We start from the raw sequence: 18,732 nt of genomic DNA on the forward strand, positions 1-18,732 counted from the left end.
TTCAATCTTGTCTTATTTGCTATGTTTCTGACATCATGTCAGCCTATGATTTGCATAACGGATTAAAAACAATATCAAGCCAGACACTTGTGTATATGTGTTGTTGTGATATTCTAGTGATCCAGATTTGAACTTTTTTTACATATTAAATAGCCGTGCTTCCAGAAGTAACTTGTTTTGGCTTTTCAAATTTCACATGGTAGTACATTTACACTTGTATATGTGAGAATTACAACAGGAGACAATGATTTGGTTATGTGTGTATTTAAAGAAGTGAACAAGGATAACCTCCAAAAATGAAATAGTCAGTCATGGTGGATGTAACAATCATTGTAGAATCCAAAATGTCTGTAGTCCAAATGCCAAACATACTACTTCCAACATATATTGAAAAGTGGGCAGAAATAGTCCACAAAGTGAGTGTGTTGCACATACAGGAGAAAATTAGGGTTGAGGTATCTTGCTAGCGTTGGTGGGTGTCCTGCCATCCCCACCTCTTGGATTTTTGCACGGACGTCCCCTATTTTTGGTGGAGGGGGATCCGCAGCTGCTGAGACAGGAGTGCGTGCAGGCATGTCCTCCTCTGACAGGGCCTACCTTCCTGAGACTGTGACAGATGATGATTGCTTGGATGGACTTTGATGACAGGAATGGATAGGTGCAGGTCAAAAAGCCCTACAGAGGGTAGTATTGATGTCCACAGCACCCCAACCAGGGAGGCCATGTTGGTGTTGATGATTGCCACCTAGGTGTGGATGCCTGCAACCTCCTGCTATGTGTCCCTCTGCATCTGCTTAATTTCCCAGATTTCTTTAAGTATCTGGCCCATCACACCTTGGGAGTCCTGGTAGACTCAAAGGAATTGAGTAATGATTGCCTGGGTGTTAGTGGCCTCAATGGCCTTTGGCACAGGCTGCACCCTCCCACTGGGTCCTGGCTCCTCTGTGACTGGGGTGGTGAGAGCAACCTCAGATTCCAGGCCTGGGGCACCGGATGGTACTGAATGTGCTAGGTACACAGGGTTGGGGGTGTAGGGTTTGGCTATGTTTTTGCAGATAGGGTGGGAAGTGCTGTGGGCATAGTGAGCCTCATCTCCAGGACTGTTGTCATCACTGAGGGCTTCATCCTGGGGTGTAGCAGAAGTCTGTTCGGTGTCCAACCGCTGGGCAGGTGTTGTGGCTGATCAACCTTTGAGAAATGGAGAACATTGTTGTTGTTGGAAGTGAGGCATCTACATCCACATCGTTTATGTCAAAGTAAATAGAGACCTAGGATGAAACAAAATAGGTAGAGAATAATATTGTCATCTATTTGCTTGAGGTTGGGTACTAGACATTTGACATTTAAAGACATTCAATTCATGTATTAGATTTCATCAGCTCATTAAATGTGCTGATATGTGGCATTTTGGCTTGAGGGATAGGCATGACAACTTCAAAACAGTGCAAACTACACAATGCCATTTCAAGGCCCAGTTGTGTATAATACAGGCATACACACACTTTGATTGTATATTTAGCATTGTTCATCATGTGAGGAGTGCAGAGTCAAAAACTATCCTGCCACTACTAATCAGCTGAGTTTCCTTCATGGCTTACAAATATTCGGGGTATACAGTTGGTATGGGGTCGCTTATACCATCAATAGCTCAGATGATGAGACCAGGATACCATCAAGCAAAGAATTCAGACATGTATTTGAGTGGAGAATTGTATGTACATTGCACAGTCCATCATTACTGAAAAAGATTTGTGACATGGCAGACAAGTGGGAAAGGTCAAAAGGAGTATATCATATTGGTTAAAATTCCAGTCACACTGCCTCATGGTAGCTGTGGTAGCTTTTCTATCTCAACTTACCAACACTTGACAAATGGTGACCTGTATGATCAGTGAATATCAGTTCTAACATGGCAGACAAGAAGGGGCAAAAGGAGTATAGCATCTTGGTTAGAGTTCCATTCACAGGGCCTTATGGTAGTTGTAGTGCAATCTATGTCAACTTACCAATACTTGACTGTTGGAACTGGCCCTTCTTGCCGGGTCATCCCCAAACGTTTTGCTTCTCCCTCCCCTATTTTTCCTGACCCGTGGCTGTTGGCAATAGGACTCTGCGCACTTTACCACTGCTGATCAGTGATAAAGTGCATATGCTCTCGGTCTAAATTGTTATTGTGATTGGATATACATGATTGGCATATTTGTATCACCATGAAGTCCCTAGTAAAGTGCTCTGGGTGTGCCAGGGCTGGTGATGACAAATGCTACTAGTGGGCCTGCAGCACTGATTGTGCCACCCACATGAGTAGCCCTAAAATGGTGTCTCAGGCCTGCCCCCGCAGTGCCTGTGCGCAGTCTGTGAACTGCCATGTCCTCCTGGTCAGTGTCCCCACTGACCAGGCCCAACCTTTCCCTTTTTGTGCACATTGGTCACCCCTATGGAAGGCCCAATGTACCCCCTTGGGCAGGGTGCAGTGTATGTGAAAGGTAGAGCATGTACTTGTGCAGGTGACACGCTTTGGTAGTGAATTACAGCCATTTTCGTTTCACTGCTGCAAGGCTATCTTGCTCCATAGACTATCATGGGGGATACTGGCTACAATGGCTACCAGCATTTCTTCCCATAGAAACAAGATAGGACATAAAAGTCTAGTATCCCTGAACTCAGAATTTAATAACACACCTTTTGGGAAAGGTTGTTTTTAAATCCTGTGTTTGAGAACAGCACTTTTAGAAAGTTGCTGTTCTCTTGTCTGACCCTTCTGTGTGCCTTGGCCTGTTTGTGTATTGACTGTCTGGTTTGAGAGTGACCGGGTCTGGGGATTCCCCAGGAGGCTGGCTGAGTCAGCCCTAGGCTGAATTACTGCATTTGCAACTTGAGTGGTGGGAGGAGATAGCACCTGGGCCTGAATAGGGCTGTGCCTGCCTTCCACAATGATGGCTCCACCTCCTGCTGGGCGGCTGACGACCCTGCCCCTCACTCTGAAAGGAAAGGAGAAGCCAGAAAAACAAAGTGCTCAAGAAACACCCAGAACTGGTTCAGACCGGGCTCAGGGCCCACTTGCACAAAGAGAACAAAGACTTTTAGGGGTATAAGTACAGGACCCTGACAACAGAAAATTAGATCATCCTGGAATCAAGAAGGAACCTCTGCCAAGGAGAAAGCTGAAACTGAAGAAGGAAGATTGTCCAGCTGTTGCTCTGTTGGATTGCCCTGCTGTTGCTTTGCTGCCAAGGAGAGGGGAAGGACTTTGCTTTGTGCTGTGTCCCCTTGCTGCAAGGAATCTCCAAGGGCCTGAGAAGAGCTGGCTCCCTGTTCTGAAGTCCCAGGAACAAAGGGGCATATTATCAAGGGGGTGTATCTCCGCTTTTTTGGCTTTAAAAGCCAAGAAAGCGGAGATAAAATTATCTCCCTATTACCTAGCTGTCGCTAACACCAGTTAGCGACCGCTAGTAGGAGATAGCGACCATCTTGTACCACACTTTGCATGTCAGTGATATTTATCACTAATGACATGCAAAGTGGGCGGGCCAAGATGTTAGCGACTGGAAACAGTCGCTAACTTCGCTATCTCCTATTACCAACTTTTGGAGATATTCGCGCTAAGCGCGAATATCTCCAAAAACTAACACCTGCCCTGAGCAGTTCTTAGCCATGTTATCCAATGGGAGGTGGATAACATGGCTAAGAGCATTAGCTCGGTAATGCATGAATATCGCTGACTTTTCAGCGATATTCATGCATTGCGGCCGTTTTTTATCGCATTTGCGATAAACCTTGATAATAGCAAGGTTTATCTGCGATAATTTCTGACGATGCTTAGCGGTAAAAAATTCGTTGCTAAGCATCGTTAGCGATAAATATCGCTTAACGTTGGTAATATGCCCCAAAATGACTTCACCCTCAGCTTCCCCTGAGCTCTACTGAGAGAGTTCTGTCCTTCCTGGAGTGCTTGGCCCATGTGTGGTGCCTCTGGAAGTTGTACCTGTGTTGGGAAGCTGGAAACTAAGCTTGAGAGACTTTGCTACAGAAAGTTATCGCATCGCTCACTGCGGAGCGCATCCCCAACAGTGTGAGGGAATTACCGCCGCTACAAAGGTCGAGATCGTCGCAGCGCCTGTTGCCGCTGTCAGAGCCGTCGCATCCTTCGCTTGCGGGACGCACCCGATCGGTGCGGGAAGCCTAACATCGCTGCGAGTGTCGTCGCAGAGCCTGTCGTTGTTGGGTGAGATCGCCGCACCGCCTGCTTGCGGACCGCATCACATCGCTGCGAGAGTCATCGCTGAAGCCATCGCATCGAGGAGCTGCGAGAGAGAAGATCACCGCTGGTCCACGCATCGTCGCAACTCCAAAGATCGGCGCATTGTGCCTTTGCGAGAGCAAACTTGGTACGAAACCTACACACCGGAATCCATACAAGTGGCCTTCCTCCCCATACAGACCGGATTCGTCGCAACACGCCCGCTGCTGCAGCGGGGCTGTCGCATCGCCTCCCCAGGGTCTCAGGAGCAACGCATCGCTTGTTTTCCACCGCACCAGCTTCTGCTTTTGGAACTTTGTCGCAAATAAAGGTACTGTGAGGTAAACTTGACGCAACTGTGAACTTTTCACGCAACTGGATTATTTTTATCGCAACCTAAAGAACTTTATCGCAACCTTAAGAACTCTTTTGAAACCATATTCTTGAACTGTGTATGTTGAATTTTTGTTGTTATGGACTTGTGTAGTTTAGATTAAATACCTTTATTTTTCTAAGCTGTTGTGTAGTCAGTTTGTGGTGTTTTCACTGTGTTATTGTGAGTGTTGGTACAAATACTTTACACATTGCCTCTGGTTAGCCTAGACTGCTCGTGCCAAACTACCTAGAGGGTGAGCAAGGGTTATCTCAGAGGGTTTCCTCCTTACCCTGACTAGAAGCAAGTGTCTCTATTTGGACAGTGGTACCTACCCCTGCCAACTAGAGAACCCCATTTCTAACATTGACAAATGGTGACCTGCATGAACAGTGACTATCAATTGTAACATGGCAGACAAGTGAGTAGGGGCAAAAGGAATGTAGCATCTTTATTAGAGTTCCAGTCACAGGGCCTCATGGTAGTTGTAGTCACTTCAATCTCACATTATCAACACTTGAAAAACGATTAGTGTTACATACCTGTTGGTGACATGCATTTGGGATGGACCATACGTTTACATATTAACACATATTGTGGGTCCTGGGATGACATTTGCATGGTGATCCACTTCCAGACATCATTCCAACTTGTGGCATATCATGCAGATTGATACATGTGCTCTTATATGCAACAATACACAGTAACGCAGCCAAACCAACATCTCTGATACTTTGAGTATTGCATGTTGGTAAAAAAAGATAGATAACACAATAGCAAAATCAGAATTGAGAGCAAATAGGACATGGTGGTATTGTTACAGTTAGTGAAGTGTAACTTTACTTGACTCCACTCCCCCAGGTATTCCTGTCAAGCCCTTAGAATGCAGGATGGCCATTCTCCTCCCAAGAAAAAAATTGTAATGGGCCACTGGGAGGGTCACTGTCAGTCCTCTGGGCCTCCAAGTAGTGGTTGTTGAACCAGGTACCTGAGGTAATTCCTCCTCCTCCTAATTTCCAGCTTTGTGTGTAGGGTGGTACCAACAGCATTAGCTATGTTGACTATCCTGTCCAACAATTCCATTTTCCCACTGAGAGGTGTATGCTAAACTTGGGAAACAAACATTTGGGGCTCTACTCCAATAATAACATCCTCCTTGACTGTCAACTCATTCTCAGTGAACTTTAGGTTTTTGGGATCGGGCATGATAAAAAATAATAAAACAAATATGAGTGACTATATGAAAGGAAAAACAAACAAGTGATATTGGTGGAAATGTGCAAACATAAAATTGAAGGTGGTGGAGAGTGCTAAATGGTGAGATAAAAAGGGGGCTACTTTGGGTCACAACCGGGTCTCCTATCGTCTGTGCTCTGGGCGAGAAGCAAAGGATACTGGTCAGGGAAGGGGTGTGTTTTATAGTGTGATTTGCCAGTGTGTCCACTTGGCAAAAGAACATCAGGTGTGTGGATTTTTAATCCATCCAATGGTCACTGTTGTGGTGATTGGTTGCGAGCATACCTCGGCGGTCTGCTGCCATTGGATAACTGCTGCTGGGAGACCACGAGTGCAACTGTGTTGTTGTAATAGGACCTGAGGGTACACCGCATCCATGACAGCATCAGAGTATGCATCACCAGCTTTGCAGAGCGTCGCTGCCCTGGCAGGAACAGCACCATAGTCTGTTTCGGCATTTCCGACTGCACAACTCAGATTACGTTGGCGGGAAGATCACAGTTGCTGCAGTGTCCTGGAGGCCGTAGCGGTTGGGCAGGCAGACTGCCAAAATCGGCCCCAAAGTGCATTGTGGGTGCTTTAGTCCCTGATGTACTGTGAACTTTAAATGGCTTTTTCCTTCCACAAAAGCTGTTTTGGGGTTGATTGGATGCACTCTCAGGCCCCATAATTCCATGTGTTCTTTCTTAGTTTCATATTCAATGTGGTACTAACTGTGTACATACAGACCACTTTATAGATATCAGGTATTGTCTTGTGGGTCTGTATCAATCCTCACACTTCTCTCCTACATCCATGAGTAAAACAGTCACAAGCTTTATTCATGGTACATTTTCAGTAGTTTCAGTCATATCCATACACCCAAACACTTCAAAGTTAGTACAGACTGCACTCACTTCTGTCCATCAGTTAGAATGTGAATGATTAAGCAACCTCTCACTCATTTAATTTATATTCAAATTCTGCTCAGAGGCATTACAATTTTTGTTATTAAGAGCACAACTCTACTACTGATGATAAAAAAAATTCCATAAAGACTGCACAACACACACTCTCTGATCCGTCTATGTCACTCCATGGAGCAGTGTGAGACTGTTGGACCCGGCCTCATGGCGTGGTCCTACCCCTCCCGCATGGCGGGCCCCGGATGACATCGGCCCTCCACCCAGCACCGGGCAGCCCTTTTGCCCGACACTGCTGGTCCGGCCACCATCCCGGACCCCCACTACCGACCTGGCTCCATCGTGGGCCCCTCACGACTTAAGCACGAGGCCGCGCCCGACTCCATCTTGGGCCCACCACGTCACGACCACGTGGCCTCGGCCCCGGCCCAGGCCCCAGCGAAGCCCAGACACCGAGGCACCAAGATCCACCCAGGTGGTCGAGTAGCCACTCGACAGATCCCGGAGGAAGGGGAGTTTCGATGGCCCTCCAGCCGTCCCCGGATGCCTGGTATCGATCGCCCTCCGGCCTCCCTGGGCGCTGGCTCCACCCCCCTGCTGGGTGTCTGGACACCATCATCCCGGCCCCTCTGACCCCCAGGCGCGAGGGTCCGGACATCAAAGGACTCCAGTCCTATATCTGGGCCAGCCCCGGAGTAGGACGTCAGTTGTATCCTGGACTGGAAGCCCTGCTGATGCTGTCACGGCCGACACCAGAAGAACTCATTGCCTGTAATCTGAAGAGACCCTGAGAGCCTGCTGGCGCTGCCGCGGCCCACCTTTGCTGTACCATCTTAAGAGCCTGCTGGCGCTGCCGCGGCTGAACCACCTGAGAGCCTGCTGGCGCTGCCGTGGCTGAACTATCTTGAGAGCCTGCTGGCGCTGCCGCGGCTGAACCATCTTGAGTGCCTGCTGGTGCTGCCGCGGCCTCCTCTCCGCTAAGACCACCTGTCGAGTCCTGCTGGCGCTGACGCGGCTCGACCTCTCGGAACCCCCGGCTCGAGGATTGAGAGCTGTGCGCAGGGTATCCCTTCCTGTATCCATACCGAGACTGTCCCGCTACCCTGTCCCTTTTACGAGACTCTATAGATCCCTCGATCTGCCTGTATATACCGCTGCGACCCAGCAACCTTTATTCTTGATAAAGCCTAAGAACTTAACCTCTTGTGTGGTGTCCGTTTGCAGTGTTGTGGTTACCCTGCTGTACGATCCTAGGAGAGGACCCTCACCCAGGAGGTCTCTCGATAACGCTCGGCTACTTCTCGACGGAGGGGTGGAACTAGGGGTGGTCAGTCAGACATCTTCTGCCCCCCGGGATCGCCTTTCTAACATTGGTGGCAAGCGACGGGATCCGAGCCGACGCGGATCGTACAGAGGGTGAGTCACTCACTACCGAGAAAAACACACTACGACCATGACTACGCAAGAGACAAGACCGACTACGGAATTCCGGAAAGAGAAAATGGAAGATTACAGTCACAAAGAATTAAAACAATTCTGCAAGGACCTGGGCATCGCTACCACTGGGCTAAGCACCAAGGAAGACTTTAAATCAGCCCTACAAGCATGGGTGGACACCGATGATACACCCCCCCGGAATGAAGACAACCCGGGCCCGGACGGACGCCCGGAGACCGACACGACCCCAGCGGGGGAGAGACCCGCCAATCCAGACACGAGCCCCCACGAAGACGCCCGAGAGCAAGAGAGGAACCGGCTCCACGAGTTGGAGCTCGCCCGACTCCGGTTGGATGGAGAACTACAACTGGCGGAAAGGAAAATCGCACTCGAGCAACTACGGCTAGAAGGAGACCTGGAGGAGAAGCGAAGACAAAGAGACCTCGAAGAAAAGAGACTCCTGCTCGAGCATGAGCGCGGCCTAAAAGAACTAGAACTCAAGGCCAAAACGAATGATGCCAACGCATCCGGGGGCAAGACCTCGCCCCCGCCCTTTGACACAAAGGTGCACCTACCCAAGGATGTCATCAAGGAATACTACAAGAACGACGACATCCAACAGTGGTTCAAAGCCTACGAGGTCGCCATGACCGCACATCGAGTACCCCTCAAGGACTGGGGCGCCGGCCTGTGGGGGAAGTTCGTCAACGAGGGGAGAGACGTCCTGCTAGAGCTCCCCGACGCCGAGATGACCTCGTACGAGCACATGAAAGCCGCTCTCCTCACTCGGTATGGACTCACCCCCGAGATGTACCGGCAGCGATTCCGAGACTGTAAAAAAATCCCCGGTACCACGTGGGTGGAATACGTGAACTTTTACAGCAGAGCCTTCGAGGGGTGGATCAAAGGCAGCAAGGTCAGCACCTACCAGCAGTTGGTCGATCTCATTATATGGGAACATCTGTCCAACAACTGCTTCATCGAACTCCGGCAGCACCTCCTCGACAGCAAACTACTGAGCCCCAAAAACTCGCTGTCGAGGCGGATAGATGGGTGAGCACCCGAGTCCCCCGGAGTCCGATGGGAGACTACGGCCGGGGATCCCCGGGGAACCACCGACCACGAGGCGGCGGAGGAGGCCAGAGCAGGGGACGAGACACCCCCACGGGGTCCTCCCCTACCTCCACTTCACCAGCCCTGGGCCGAAGGGGGGTTCCCCTAGCCCGACCCGGGCCCCGCCCGAATGTGACGTGCCACAGATGCCAGTGACAGGGTCACTACGCGAATGACCCCCTCTGCCCGATGAACCAGCGACCCGGCACCACCGGTCCTCCAAACCGCCAGATCGCGGCCGCCGCCCTGGGGGAAGAAAGAGGAGAGGAAGACGACAACGACCCCGAACAGGCCGAGTGGGAGCCCGCCACCATGATCTTGGCATGCCTGGGTGATCGAGACCTGATCCCCCGAGACCCGATCCCAGGCAACACCCAGAAATATCGCCAACGGGTCACCATCAACGGCCGCCGGGCCGAAGCCCTCCGAGACACTGGAGCCAGCGTAACAGCGGTCCGACGCCACTTGGTGACCCCAGAGCAAATTCTCCCCAATATCATGTGCCCGGTGCGGACGGCGGACAACTCCGAGAGTTTGTGCCAGATGGCCCGCATCCCCTTCGAATGGGGAGGGGTGTCGGGTATGCTGAAGGTGACCGTCCGGGACGATGCCCCCATGGACTGCCTCCTCGGGAACGACCTGGAAAGTTCCCCCTGGGCCAGCGTCGAGCGGAGAGAGCATCTGGGGATGCTAGGCCTGCCAGAGTGGGTCTGTGCGACCACCCGCTCCATGTCCGCCCGAGCCTTCGCCCCACCGGAGGATGCTCCGACTGAGGAACCAGAGTGGCCCGCACCGCCACCGCCCGCCGTCCCCGAGGACGCCGACCCTGAACCTGGCCCCCAGGGACCCAACCTTGAAGACCTCACCGAGCTCGGCCACCTTCCAGAACTAGCTCAATGGCGCCAAGAAGGTGGCCCCACCCGCGAACAATTCCGGCAGGAACAGAAAACCTGTCCCTCCCTCGAGGGAATCCGACAACAAGCTGCCACTCAAGCCGCTGGAGGCCCCTCGGGGTCCCACTGGGTCTATTGGGACCACGACCTTCTCTACAGCGAGCAGAAAGTTGCCGAACTAGGGGCCAGCCGAGTACTGGTCGTTCCCCTCCGTTTCAGAGACTTCCTCTTGAACTTGGCACACGACGTGCCCCTCGCCGGGCACCTGGGGCAGGATAAAACTTACAGCCCCCTGGTGACCCATTTCTACTGGCCGAAGATGCGCAACGATGTGCACAACCACTGCCGATCCTGTCCGACGTGTCAAGCCAGCGGGAAGAGCGGGGGAAAAGTCAAGGCCCCACTCCAGCCCTTTCCGGTGGTCACCACCCCCTTCGAGAGAGTGGGGATCGACATTGTGGGACCCTTGGACCCCCGCACCTCTCAGGGGCACCGCTTCATCCTCGTTCTGGTGGACCATGTCACCCGCTATCCTGAGGCCATTCCGCTCCGAACCATCACGGCCCCCGTAGTAGGCCGAGCCCTGATGGGGATCTTCTCCAGAGTCGGCTTTCCCCGAGAAGTCGTGAGTGATCGGGGTACAAACTTTATCTCCAAGCATATGCGATCCCTGTGGCAACAGTGCGGGGTCACATATAAGTTCACCACCCCGTATCACCCCCAAGGAAATGGACTTGTAGAACGGTTTAACCGAACGCTGAAGGGGATGATCAAGGGCTTAGACGAGCCACTACGACGCAGATGGGACGTCCTGCTGCCCTGCCTCCTGTTTGCGTATCGAGAGGTACCCCAGAAGTCCCTGGGGTTCAGCCCCTTCGAACTATTGCATGGGCACCCGGTCCGAGGCCCCCTCAGCCTGGTCAAAAAAGGTTGGGAGACGGCTGTCCGAGGTGCCCCACCAGATGTCTACCAGTACCTCCTGACACTCCGCAACCAGACTCGGAAGTTCCGGGAACTTGCCGAGGCCAACCTCGAGGCCAGTCAGGAGGAGATGAAACGCTGGTATGACCAGAACGCCTCATCCATCGAATTCGAGCCGGGCCAGCAAGTCTGGGTCATGTCCCCGGTTGAACCTTGCGCCCTCCAGGACAAATGGACGGGGCCCTTCAAAGTGGTGGAGCGCAAGAGCCCCGTCACTTACCTGGTGGACGTGGAATCCCCCCGGAACCGCCTCCGGGTTCTGCACGCTAACCGGCTCAAGCCACACTTCGCCCGCACTGAACTAAGTCTGCTGCTAGCGACCGATGACGAAGCTGAAGACGACTCCGAACCCGTACCAGATCTCATGAGCCTCACCGAGAAAGACGGCTCCATCGAAGGGGTCACGCTCTCCTCTATCCTGACCCCAGAACAGCACCAAGACTGCGGGAGCTGCTGGGGCAATTTGCAGACCTATTTTCTCTCACCCCTGGAGTCACCCGGTGGTGTGTCCATGATGTGGACACCGGAGACAACCCGCCTGTAAGACACCGAGCTTTCCGAGTGCCCGACCGCGTTCGGGCCTGCATTCAATCCGAAGTGGCCAAGATGCTAGCTCTGGGGGTAGTCAAACCCTCCGACAGTCCCAGGGCCAGTCCTGTTGTCCTGGTCCCTAAAGCCACCGTCCCTGGCACACCCCCAAAGCTCCGGTTCTGTGTTGACTACCGGGGGCTGAATGCAGTCACCCGGACCGACGCCCATCCCATTCCCCGGGCAGATGAACTGATCGATCGCCTGGGGGCCGCCAAATATCTCAGCATCTTCGACCTCACGGCTGGATATTGGCAGTTCGGCCTCACCCCTGGAGCACAAGAACGATCGGCCTTCTCGACCCCTGATGGCCACTACCACTTCAAGGTGATGCCCTTCGGCATGAAAAACGCCCCGGCCACCTTCCAGAGACTCGTGAACCGGGTACTGGCCGGACTAGAAGAATTCAGTGCCGCCTATCTAGACAACATTGCGGTGTACAGACGCCACTGGGGTGAGCACCTGACCCACCTCCGGGAGGTTCTGTCGGCCCTCCGACGGGCCGGACTAACAATAAAGGCCAGCAAGTGCCAGATCGGCCAAGGGTCCGTGACGTATCTGGGACACCAAGTGGGGAGCGGCCTGGTGGCTCCCCTCCAGCCAAAGGTTGACGCCATCCGGGCCTGGGAGCCCCCGATCACCCAAACAGCCGTCCAAGCCTTCATGGGGCTCACAGGATACTATCGGCGCTTCATAAAAGACTATGGAAGCATTGTGGGGCCCCTCACAGAACTGACCTCCAAGAGGCTACCCCAGAAGGTGCGCTGGACCCCAGAGTGCCAAGCAGCCTTCGAGGCTCTAAAGACCGCCATGTACACCGCCCCTGTGCTCCAAGCCCCCGACTACAGCCGAGAGTTTGTGGTCCAAACCGACACCTCAGAGCACGGCATTGGAGCGGCCCTCTCACAAGTGAACCCTGAGGGAATCGACCTTCCCGTCGCCTTCATCAGCCGGCAGCTGCTGGCCAGAGAACAGCGCTGGAGCACCATCGAGAGGGAAGCCTTCGCCGTCGTGTGGGCACTAAAGAAGCTCCGGCCCTACCTCTTCGGCACCCACTTCCGGGTCCAGACCGACCACCGGCCCCTGCGGTGGTTGATGCAGATGCGGGGAGAAAACCCGAAACTGTTGCGATGGTCCATCTCCCTGCAAGGGATGGACTTCACGGTGGAGCATCGCCCCGGCAACGACCACGCCAATGCTGACGGCCTGTCCCGATTCTTCCGCCTCGGCGAGGAGAATCCCCAAGAAGATGGGTGACTCTCCCCTGCCTTCAGCTGGGGGGGACGCGTGTTGGACCCGGCCTCATGGTGTGGTCCTACCCCTCCCGCATGGTGGGCCCCGGACGACATCGGCCCTCCACCCAGCACCGGGCAGCCCTTTTGCCCGACACTGCACGCCCCAACATTGCTGGTCCGGCCACCATCCCGGACCCCCACTACCGACCTGGCTCCATCGCGGGACCCTCACGACTTAAGCACGAGGCCGCGCCCGACTCCATCTTGGGTCCACCACGTCACGACCACTTGGCCTCGGCCCCGGCCCAGGCCCCAGCGAAGCCCAGACACCGAGGCACCAAGATCCACCCAGGTGGTCGAGTGGCCACTCGACAGATCCCGGAGGAAGGGGAGTTTCGATGGCCCTCCAGCTGTCCCCGGATGCCTGGTATAGATCGCCCTCCGGCCTCCCTGGGCGCTGGCTCCACCCCCCTGCTGGGTGTCTGGACACCATCATCCCGGCCCCTCTGACCCCCAGGCGCGAGGGTCCGGACATCAAAGGACTCCAGTCCTATATCTGGGCCAGCCCCGGAGTAGGACGTCAGTTGTATCCTGGACTGGAAGCCCTGCTGACGCTGTCACGGCCGACACCAGAAGAACTCATTGCCTGTAACCTGAAGAGACCCTGAGAGCCTGCTGGCGCTGCCGCGGCCCACTTTTGCTGTACCATCTTAAGAGCCTGCTGGCGCTGCCGCGGCTGAACCACCTGAGAGCCTGCTGGTGCTGCCGCGGCCTCCTCTCCACTAAGACCACCTGTCGAGTCCTGCTGGCGCTGCCGCGGCTCGACCTCTGGGAACCCCCGGCTCGAGGATTGAGAGCTGTGCGCAGGGTATCCCTTCCTGTATCCATACCGAGACTGTCCCGCTACCCTGTCCCTTTTACGAGACTCTATAGATCCCTCGATCTGCCTGTATATACCGCTGCGACCTAGCAACCTTTATTCTTGATAAAGCCTAAGAACTTAACCTCTTGTGTGGTGTCCGTTTGTAGTGTTGTGGTTACCCTGCTGTAGGATCCTAGGAGAGGACCCTCACCCAGGAGGTCTCTCGATAACGCTCGGCTACTTCTCGACGGAGGGGTGGACCTAGGGGTGGTCAGTCAGACATCTTCTGCCTCCCCCGGGATCGCCTTTCTAACAGAGACCATGACACAAATGTGCTTTTACACCTCGTTAGAAGTGTGAAGCACTGTAAAAATACATCTACAATATTGTAAACAACCTATGGTATTGTGAGTCGGTAATAGTGGCAAAAGAGAGCTGGGAAAATCAATATTGACATAACCTATTCACGGGTTTTCTTAGACTATTATTCAAAGTTGTGTTTAAAAATCTGATCGATGGGAAAATGGATATTTTTACACAGATTAGAATTCTAAACTGTGCATTTATAGCCACATTCTTCAATGTTCTCCTGGCACATTTCAACAGCAAAATGAGAAAGATGAAATCATTAAGGATGAAATGCCAAGACTTAAATGAAAAACATGTGATAATCTGTGTGTTAAACATATATTTCACATGTTAATCTTCATTCTGAGGTGGGAAACTCAGGATTTTTTTCCCCAATCTTCACCCCACACCACAGAAGCTGTAACTACCATGTGCACCAATAGTCACCCAAATTCTACATAACTTGAAACCATGCCCTTAGTCTCAAATTCTGTCTTTGTGCTTCCATCATGATGATAAATACACGTACATAGCGTACAATATATCAGTCTCAGTTTGAGGTCACCAAGCCCACCTACTTTCCCCATTTTTCGGTCGAGCCTAGGCAGTCCGCATGTGCTGTGTGCAAGACCTGTTGTATTCTACAAAACACGGAGCCAATACCTCACTTACGGTCAAGGCTAAGGACCACCGACCAAGCACAGTCCCCTTACGCTTACTTTCTTCATCAGTTGTTTTAGAGAACTGTTTTTTTTAAAAGGTTGCTTTTTTCAAACATATAAAAGTGACTCGAATCTTCCCAGTACTGACTATACATATTGGGAATTATCCTAGTAAGAAGTCTCATTATGGTGGGCAAGAGTATAAGTTAGCAGGCCTGGAGAAGAACCTGGATGAAGCACAGTCACAGACAATTCAGTAGACTGGCAGGATGACAAGACTAGGAGCAGCAGGAGTCTTCCTTTATGTAGTCTCAGTTCCAGGCAAAGTCCAACGAAGTCCAAGGTGCCCAGACGGTTGAAGTTGAAGTAGTTTCAGATCTGAATCTTGTCCCACAATAAATATGAAGAGCCACCCACAGGTGAGCCCTTAAGTACACTAGGGAAGGGGTTGGGACGATTTATGGATCCCTCCCATAAGGGGGGCTGGACAGAGGGGAGGATACTCCAATTTCCTTTGTCCACTTTCATGCCAGAGTGGGAGCCAATGGCTCCTTGAACTGCTTCCAACTGGAGTTTGCAAGGAGGCCACCATATGTGCCCTTCAAAGCAGCCTGGTGGTGCTGGCAAACGCCCCTACCCCAGCCCAATACACCAAGTCCCGTCTGAGAGGTGGTCACACCTCCCTGTGACTTGAAACCTATTGTTCTACCTTCCCCTTCTCAAGCTCAGCTCAGCAGCAGGAGGGCTGAATCGTGTCTGTAGTTGGCCTCAGCACGAGCTTGCTGTTAAACCCTTAAAGGCTGGTGCCTGGAATTCAGGGGGGCTCCCCACGGGAGCACCCCAGTGCATGGGATCATGCATCCAACACTAGAATCAGTGTAGGGGTTGGATTCCAACATGTATGATACCAAACATGACTGGTTTCAGTGCTTCCAATAGATAGTTAGACATCTCGTAATTGATTTGATGTCCACTATGCGTATTAAATGGCAGACTGCACTTACAAAGCCTGGAGAATCAATTCTGGGGTTTCTAAAGGGTGTCCTGCTCATGCAGGGCACCTTTACACTTATAACCCAGCACCCTGCCTTCAGGATTGAAAGTCCTGCCTTAGGGGTGACTTATAGGTTTTAAGTGCAGTGACCTCAGCTATAAAGAAACGTATATCGGTTGTGAGTGGTGCAAGCACCAGCTCACACCGGCTGCAATGGCAGGCCTGTAGTTACAGTCTGACTGGTCTCTCATGGGGGTCATAATACATGCTACAGCCCATGGAAGAACCCTGGGGTACCTATGTCCTGTGAACCTGAGAACCATACTTAGACTTAGAAGGGTACATCAGTATTCAATTGGGAAGGTACCAAAGTACTTACCAAAGTAAAATTTAGGGAAGAAGCACAGTGACTGGGGTCCTGATTAGCAGGATCCCAGTCAGACTAGTCAGAAACAGAATAGCATCAGCAAAAAGTGGGGCTAGCCATGCAAGAAGGAGTCTACCTTCCTATAAATGGATAAAAGACATTTACAATATCAATAGCTCTAACTCTCGCAAATGCGAGACCTATTGCATTGTAAATGCTTGTTCTCTCTGCTGTAACCTCATATCCTGAGAAACATAGCTAAATCCACTAAAACATGTATTGTAATCCTATCACGTTTTACCCAAAAAATATTTAAAATGCATAATTTATCACTGTATTTTATTGTATTAATTCTCTGGATAGACCATTGATAGATGTCTTATCCTCGCTTCCATTGGTTGACATGTTAATCCACTCTGCACCAGCCAATGTTCTGTCAAATTGCACTCCTGACAGGGACATGTGAAGCAATGTACTCTCTATTATAATCTACTCAGGAAAACCGAGAGTAAATAACCCATTCCAAACGATTTGTTTCACAGCATACATATCCATAAGTGGTTTAAAAAGTATGTTGCCAAGTACACATTTTAGTTACCTATCTGCTGCCTACTATTTCTTGAAGACCTGCACATAGTCGTTCCTCCAAATATTTAATAGTATGAATCGCAAAATAATTTTCATTTGACGTGCGAGAGCGAAACTGCTCTGCGCGTAAATTTCTTGTATATCTTTACCTGCTGCTTTAAAAATTTTGACTTAACTTGTGAAAAACTGTGATGCTTATTGAAAACAGATGGATTCTTCTAATACCGCCCTCTGCTGCAGGGTTCTCCGAATGGAGAGACGCTAGCTTAGTCTCTGGTGCGCGAGATCTTACTGCATTGAATAATAGCGACATCTACTGTTCAGTTTAAGAACAACTACCACTCTGGTAATCAAATACCTGTGTTAGCAAAACAGAAATCAACGTCCCTCACCACAACATTTAATATGTGCAAGGAAGACCTTGATTTTTCTCTACACTGATCACCGAATGCAAAATTAGCCATGAATAACACTTTTTTAAGGTCTGTTGTGAGAAGCAGCCGAGCCTTGTTAAAATGCCTGCCTCAAGCATCTGTAAATACCCATGCTGGTTGCCTCCTTTTTCCCAATTAACATACATTGGTCAAGATAAGAAGGACTAGATACTGCACAGGAGATGCATTCCGAGGTGTGTACAGAGATGGTTTCAATGGTTTTCACGAGAACGACCTTCACTCGATACGATAGGGATTGGAGCACAGTACAGAAGAGGAAACAAAGAACTCCTACCATATATAGGCCGCCAGCAAGACACATAGGGGACTCTTAAGGGCTACGTTGGTTAGTTGTAAGTTCACACTCGCTGGTTCACGACCTGCCAGTTGAAAGTATAAATGGTACACAATATTTTTACTATGAAAGTGAAGCCTTGCGTAGATTTCGATTACTGGCCTTACCGGGTCTTGTGCCTAATCCGCTTTATCTTCTTCGATGCTCTGGCAAATTTTTCCTCACGAACTGACAATGCTTCTTGCTAGTACAACTCAGCAATTAAAGCAGATGTGCGTGAGCAGTATGGATTGACCTGCAGGGTCCGGTTGATAACCACCGCTGTGTCTATTACCGGAAGGGAACAGGGAACGGGTCAGTCTTAGGGTGTAGGGGTTAGAACCAGTTACGAATAATTCCATTAAAAAGTATCGCAATGGGTTTGTAGCTCTTACCTATGGGAGTGCAATGACTACGCTGCAATTGGTATTCTGGGGGCCGGGGGAACGATGTCCTATCCGTCCACTGCTATGAGTGCAGTATGTTTCGGTAGTTCGATCGCTTTGCCTAAGGCAGCGTGTGTATGGAAATAGAAAGAGGCCAATCCATGGTGGCCATTTTGGAGCGGGGCTTTCCCTTAGTCATCCTAAATGCTGATTGCCATTTTGCAGGGCGTTATGGCGTCAGATTTTGTGGTGGCCGTTATGAAGTGGGCAATAGGACTAACAGGGCTTCCGGATGAAGCGCAAAAAAGGGGGGTGAGCTTGGCAATAAGGCGAGGAAAGAATTGCGATAGCTACTGTGCAGGCATGATTGTGCGGACGGCGGAAGTGCTTACTACACAGGCGCGCGTGGACAATACTGTAAGTGGTCAAGTTACCAGCCCGAGGTGGAGATATTGCCCAAATGCTCAACAGAGAGGAACTAAAGACAATGATACAATTCGACACGATAAGGAATGGTATGAATCGAGCAGAAGATTGGACCACCTTATTATAACCATCCCATTGCCCTTCCAGGCCTGGAAGCAGGCAGACCTAGAGACTACGGTGGAACTTAAATTGGTCTCAGTCAACAACTTGAATCAATTTTCCCACATTGTATTCTAGCATTGTTCTGGCAATCCTTATGTAAATCTAAGTTGTATATAATCTGTAATTAATTAATCGAATGTCACAGAACGCACTTTCACTTATGTACCACAG

General features: G+C 51.1%; 1 long non-coding RNA gene across 1 annotated transcript; it reads right to left on the bottom strand.

The window, feature by feature from the left end:
* Positions 1-265: 265 nt before the first annotated feature.
* LOC144782732 (uncharacterized) lies at positions 266-18,083 on the bottom strand. Its single transcript, XR_013601231.1, has 3 exons — positions 17,983-18,083; positions 17,716-17,875; positions 266-1,268 (listed from the first exon to the last, which is right to left on the bottom strand). It is a non-coding gene; the product is annotated as an uncharacterized LOC144782732 (long non-coding RNA).
* Between the last annotated feature and the right edge of the window lie 649 nt (positions 18,084-18,732).

This window comes from Lissotriton helveticus, chromosome 9 (genome assembly GCF_964261635.1).
Source record: "Lissotriton helveticus chromosome 9, aLisHel1.1, whole genome shotgun sequence".
Classification (NCBI taxonomy): domain Eukaryota; kingdom Metazoa; phylum Chordata; class Amphibia; order Caudata; family Salamandridae; genus Lissotriton; species Lissotriton helveticus.